We start from the raw sequence: 6,288 nt of genomic DNA, 5'->3' as shown, positions 1-6,288 counted from the left end.
AAAACATGGAATGTTTTCAAGAACGAGTGAGATATAGTTCTTAGGGCTAAAAGAATCAAGGTTATAGGGCAAAAGCTGAAACTGAGGACTGAGTAGGATGATCAGCCATGATCATATTGAATGGCAGAGCAGGCTGGAAAGGCTCCTTGGCTGGAAAAGCCGAATGGCTGATTGCTGTTCCTTTTTTCTGTTTCAATCAATTTGGCTGACAAAAGTGGGTACGCCACAGAATTGTTTGTCCCATTGAATTGTGCTGTTTCACCGAAAAGGTTAGGAACAACTGCTGTACTCGACATATTGGTCAGTGTCACTGTGGGCTGGGGTACTTTCCCCATCATTTTCTTCAGTTCCCTTCCCGCTCCCCGTGGTGTATGAGGCAGGTAGAGCACATGCTGATATCCATTTCTATGGTGAAGTTTCCTGTCACCAGAGGATAAAGCTTAAGAGCCCCTACTCTGTATCAAGCACAGCTGATCTGCCGATTCCGCTACCCTTACTAACTCCTGTTGGCGATTGGAGGATTTACACGAGGAAAATCAACTTTTTAGTCCATGTTATGAACACAGTCTGTAGCCATCAAGTCCTGAAGTGGGACTCAAACCTGGAACTTCTGACTCCGGGGCAGCAGGATTACCTACTTCTCAACTGGACCTCCTACTTTCTCCATCAATGGGTTCATAACTTCCAATTCACAGGAAGCATACATTTCTCAAAGAATGAAAACATCTGCATTTATGTATCAACTTTAATAATTTTAGGGCATCAAAAAATATTTTACAGCTAATTACACACTTTTTAAAAAAAATGTCCCTGTTGCAGTGAAGTAAACACAGCAACCATTGTGTACACAGCAAGCTCCCACAAACTGTAATATGGGAGGGGGTGGCATGGTGGCTCAGTAGTTAGCACTACTGCTTTACAGCATCAGGAACACAGGTTCAATTCCACCCTCAGGCAACTGTTTGCACATTCTCCCCATGACCAAAGATGTGCAAGCTTGGTAGACTGACCATGCTAAAGTGTCCAGGGATGTGCAGGCTACATGGATTAGCCATGGGAAATGCAGAGTTACAGGGGTGCACTTGGGTGGGATGCTGTTTGGAGGGTTGGTATGGACTTGATTGACCAAATGGCCTGCTTCCACACTGTAGGGATTCCATAATCATGACCATTCTATCTATTTTGGTGAGGTTGATCTTCAGATTCGAACTTGCCAGTGTCCAGAACAACACATAGCAACATGACAAAATGATATTCCCTGGAGAAGAACTCCAATCATGCTCCTCCAATTTTGCACTCATATACCTTACCTAGATCAATATATGCACCTGTGTCAACAAAAGTAACAACATCTAACTAAATGTTTATTCACATTAACCAAAGGGCATCCCCACAACAACCTTGCCTTCCCATTAGAAATATGCTTTCAGATTATTCTTCTTGCTAACTGTCACCATAGTCTTGTCTTCTGTTTACTGCTCATGCTGAACTCACTGGAATCCAAACATGCAAAATATATCCTCTTCTCAGGAGAGCCCTGTGTTTTTCTTAAACCTACATTACAGTATTTATAATTAAAGAGATGCCAACTGAAAGACTTTCTTAACAACATCCCAGTAATACATACAAGTTAAGGCTTTTCATCATTAAGCATAAGTCTGGTAAAATTTAGTAATTCAGCCTTGTTAATTTGACAAATGTCTCTACACATCAATAAGGCATTTTAAAAAAACACTGGTGGCAATTTTCCAAAGAATAGAGTTAAAAAGCAGAGACGTTTTGTTGAATTTGTGCAGAACCCTAGTTAGGTCACATATGGTAAGATTCTTGGTAGTGTGGATGAGCAGAAAGATCTCGGTGTCCATGTGCATAGATCACTGAAAGTTGCCACCCAGGTTGATAGCGTTGTTAAGAAGGCGTACAGTATGTTAGGTTTTATTGGTAGAGGGATTGAGTTTCGGAGCCATGAGGTCATGTTGCAGCTGTACAAAACTCTGGTGCGGCCGCACTTGGAGTATTGCGTACAGTTCTGGTCACCGCATTATAGGAAGGATGTGGAAGCATTGGAAAGGGTGCAGAGGAGATTTACCAGGATGTTGCCTGGTATGGAGGGAAGGTCTTATGAGGAAAGGCTGAGGGTCTTGAGGCTGTTTTCGTTAGAGAGAAGAAGGTTAAGAGGTGACTTGATAGAGACATACAAGATGATCAGAGGATTAGATAGGGTGGACAGTGGGAGCCTTTTTCCTCGGATGGTGATGGCTAGCACGAGGGGACATAGCTTTAAATTGAGGGGTGATAGATATAGGACAGACGTCAGAGGTAGGTTCTTTACTCAGAGAGTAGTACGGGCGTGGAATGCCCTGCCTGCAAAAATAGTAGACTCGCCCACTTTAAGGGCATTTAAATGGTCATTAGATAAACATATGGATGATAATGGAATAGTTTAGGTTAGATGGGCTTCAGATTGGTTTCACAGGTCGGCGCAACATCGAGGGCCGAAGGGCCTGTACTGTGCTGTAATGTTCTATGTTCTATGTTCTATGGAGCATTACACACAGTTTGATATCCGCAATGAAAATGTATTGGTATGGAGGATATTGAGAATTGGGAGTATGCAATAGTCAGATATATGTATACATGTATACAGCTTTTCTGATGAAGGGTCTAGGCCCGAAACGTCAGCCTCTCTGCTCCTATGATGCTGCTTGGCCTGCTGTGTTCATCCAGCCCTGCACCTTGTTGTCTCTTATATGTATACATGTGATGTTTTTGAAAAGGACATTTTGTCATGAAAAGACACTGGCTACAGCAGCACTAACATTGCATTTGCAATGAACAAACTGTTTTGGATGGAGAGGCAGAGTATGTAACATGTTCAGAGAGAGGTCACATGAACCAGTTTGTGGGCAGGACAAAGATTTCTTTCTCTGAAATACCTCTCATCAAATCTTTTGAGCTAGAAGCACTGGAACATCTTATCACCATATGTGAAGTGTCCCTAAGACAAGTCTTCATTGGTGCATCCCAAGCATTCTTGGAGGAGAACCTAGAATCTACCACCAATGTCTCCAGATAAAAAGAATTGAGGTAATTATATCTGATTGTTTGAAATCCCTGTGCCAAAGTGACTTCACCTAACAACAATTTTGTGAAGTTGTGTATAATTATTTTATTTTGAATTTAAATGTTGCTGAATCAAAGCACTTTTAAGGTAACACTCAGTGGAGTTTCAGCTTTTCCGGGTCTGGAGGTTTTGTGTGCATGAAGAAAGTTGTAGATATTTGCATTGTTCAAATCTTTACTTAATAGGCTTTAGATCTTCTTTTGAGAATGTTTTGTTTGCAATGAACAAGTTTTTCACTTGATACTGAAGGAACTTCACTGACTTCTGCTTGGTCCTGAGCTAAATACTATCTGATACCTATATCATTGGCAATATCACCTCCCATTTTCAGTTCAGACTGTTGTGGAGGAATGTGAATGTGGAGGAATGGGACAAGGAAAATGAATCAGTTCATCTCTCCTAATTCAGTCTGGACAGTGCTTTAAAAATTCAGATAAAAAAATCAAACTCCTCAGCAGGTCATGCAACACCTGCAGAGAAAAACAGAGTAAATATTTCAGCTCGAAGGCTTACCAGCGGTCAGGTGGAATGTCGGGGGGCTCTTACTTTGGTCAGTGAGCAGCCCTCACTTCCCCCTCACCGGCACAACCCACCGGTGCCAGTGACCCCACAACCGCCCCCACCACCTCAGATACAACATCCCTCATTATCTTCCCTCAGAGTTGATCAGCCTGAAGTCAATCTTCTGAGTCACAGTAGCAGCCTGTTTAGTGTCACTAGAGTCAGTTTAGAGTCAGTCCCAAGTCACTCCCTGAGGAGTGTCTCTCTGAGTCACAGTCTCACTACCCAAATTAAAGTCAATCCATGGACAAGTTCACCCATCCAGGCCCAGAATCATTCCCAAGAAACACCCATTCCCCAAGCAGTTGCCTCTCCCAGTCTCTTTGTTGCTTCTCTCTACGACATGCTGTTCCTGTACCTTTCCCTCCTGTATCACCCTCTCCGATGTCCACCTCTCTTATGTCTGTCTCCTCTTTCCCTTTCAGAAATAAGACTGATATAATCCCATCAGCTGCCTCTGCCACTTCCCACATTCTCCAGCCAGCACTCCTGAACATGGAGGTCCATTTATGCTGTACTTCTCTAATTATGAAATTATGAATTTGCATCTTTTAACTTTCACTCCTACTTCCCCTCAAGTCCTGTCTGAGATCAGCATTTTCCAGAGACCCAGCTCCTCTTCCCATCCATTTTCCTTCTGCCTCTCTCCTGTACATGTGCTGATCCCACCGCTGCAGAGCATCTGTGCCTTGGATGCTGTGGATCTTCCATTTCTGACCTGCTGTCAAATATATTCGAGGCTACACTGCTCATCCCTCACTGATGTTGTCAGTTTGAAAACCTCCAAGGTTGAAGAATGCTATTCCCACACTAGAAATCTCCGTCAAACATTTACCAGGGGAACTGAGACAGCAGCTGCAATAAGTGAGGTTTTATTCAGATGGGACACTGACAAGTTTAAATCTCCACCTGATCTGCTGCTCAAAGTCACCTCCATTTCACCGGTCAGTTTCCCAAGTTTCAGGAAACTCATGTTGCTGCAGGAATATTTGGATTGACTCTGAGAGATGTCAATCAGAGAGCCCACCCACTCTGCCCATTCTCTCCTCTTCCTCTTCCAGAGCTGGTTCACTTCCTATAGGGACTGAAAACCAAGTGAGGAGATGGTGAGTGAAGGAGCAGCTTTTATACAAATTGTATCATAATATCCACACCAACCTTCAGGCAGTCTGACTATCCTGTGGGTAATCAGGGGTGGAAATGTCCCTTATGCTGTGTGAGAAGATCCAGCTGAGAGAGCTGTTTACTCAGTGCTTTGTGCTGAACTGTTTGACTGGAGCTGTGTGTTGGATATTGAGTGTGTTTATTGGAAGCATTTCCCTTCTGATTTCCAGGCTGTGTTTTGTTGATGGCTCATTCCTGACTATGAGAAGGTGAGTTGTAATTATCTGGGAGGTGCAGAGTGTCTGAGGATTCTTACTGGTTGACTAATATTGAGTTCTGTGTGTGTGCTGGAAACTGGTTATTATTCTGTGGACTGTGAACGGTTAGTTCTCTCAGTATTTTGGGATTTCGATATGGCCTGTCTTTCTAAATTCCTCCAAGATTTCTGACTCCCCAACATCAAGCATCCCCACCCCTATGTGTATCCCCCTCAGGCAAGAGAAAAATATCTGTGGAGTGAGAAACTGAATCAATGTTTTGATCCTGATGACTCTTCTTCAGAACGAATGCTGCAATATCTGCTGAGTTTCTCCAGCATTTTCTGTTGTAATGCGCAAGGCCAGAGTCTACCTGTGGATCAGATGATTAGATTTGGAGCAGCTCATAGGATGAAGCAGCAAGTTGGTGAATGGGTCAGGGGAACCTGAGATTCTCTCCTCTGCGTGCATGTAGGGCCCTTCAAACAATTGTGGTGAAGATGGTAAGCGGGCTGCTTCAACCCAAGCAATTTATCATAGAATCACTGAATTATGATGGTGCAGGAGGAGGCCATTCATGCCTGCACTCGCTGTATTATCTCGTACCAATCTCCTTACCAAACCCTTTTCCTGCACAGCATTACAATCCAAAATAATCCAACAGCCTCTTAAATGCTTTAAGTGAATCTGCCTCCACCACATTACCAAGCAATGTGTTCCATAACTCACAATGTCCTGTCTGAAAAGACAAAAGAGTCATTTAATGCCCCAATCTGTAAATCTCCTTTTTAACAACCCTTACTGTTTACATAGAATCCCTACAGTGTGGAAACAGGCCCTTCAGCCCAACAAGTCCACACCGACCCTTGGAGCATCCCACCCAGACCTATCCCCCTAAACACTATGGGCAATTTAGCATGGCCAATCCACCTAGCCTGCACATCTTTGGACTGTGGGAGGAAACCCACACAGACACAGGGAGAATGTGAAAATTCCACACAGACAGTCACCCGAGGCCGGAATTGAACCCAGGTCCCTGGTGCTGTGAGGCTGCAGTGCTAACCACTGAGCCACCATGCCACCCCAGAATGATAGAAGATTTGCCTCTTTGTCTCCACCTATCATAAGCAAGTTTGCGTGGGTGTGTGTTTGTGTCTGTGCAGGTTGACAGTGAGTGAGCCACAGATGCACTCCTCCTTCTCCGCTCAAAAACTATCCACAGCCCGGAAGTGGAAGAACAAC

Source organism: Rhincodon typus, chromosome 35 (genome assembly GCF_021869965.1).
Source record: "Rhincodon typus isolate 14 chromosome 35, sRhiTyp1.1, whole genome shotgun sequence".
Taxonomy (NCBI): domain Eukaryota; kingdom Metazoa; phylum Chordata; class Chondrichthyes; order Orectolobiformes; family Rhincodontidae; genus Rhincodon; species Rhincodon typus.
This window is presented reverse-complemented; position numbering follows the sequence as displayed.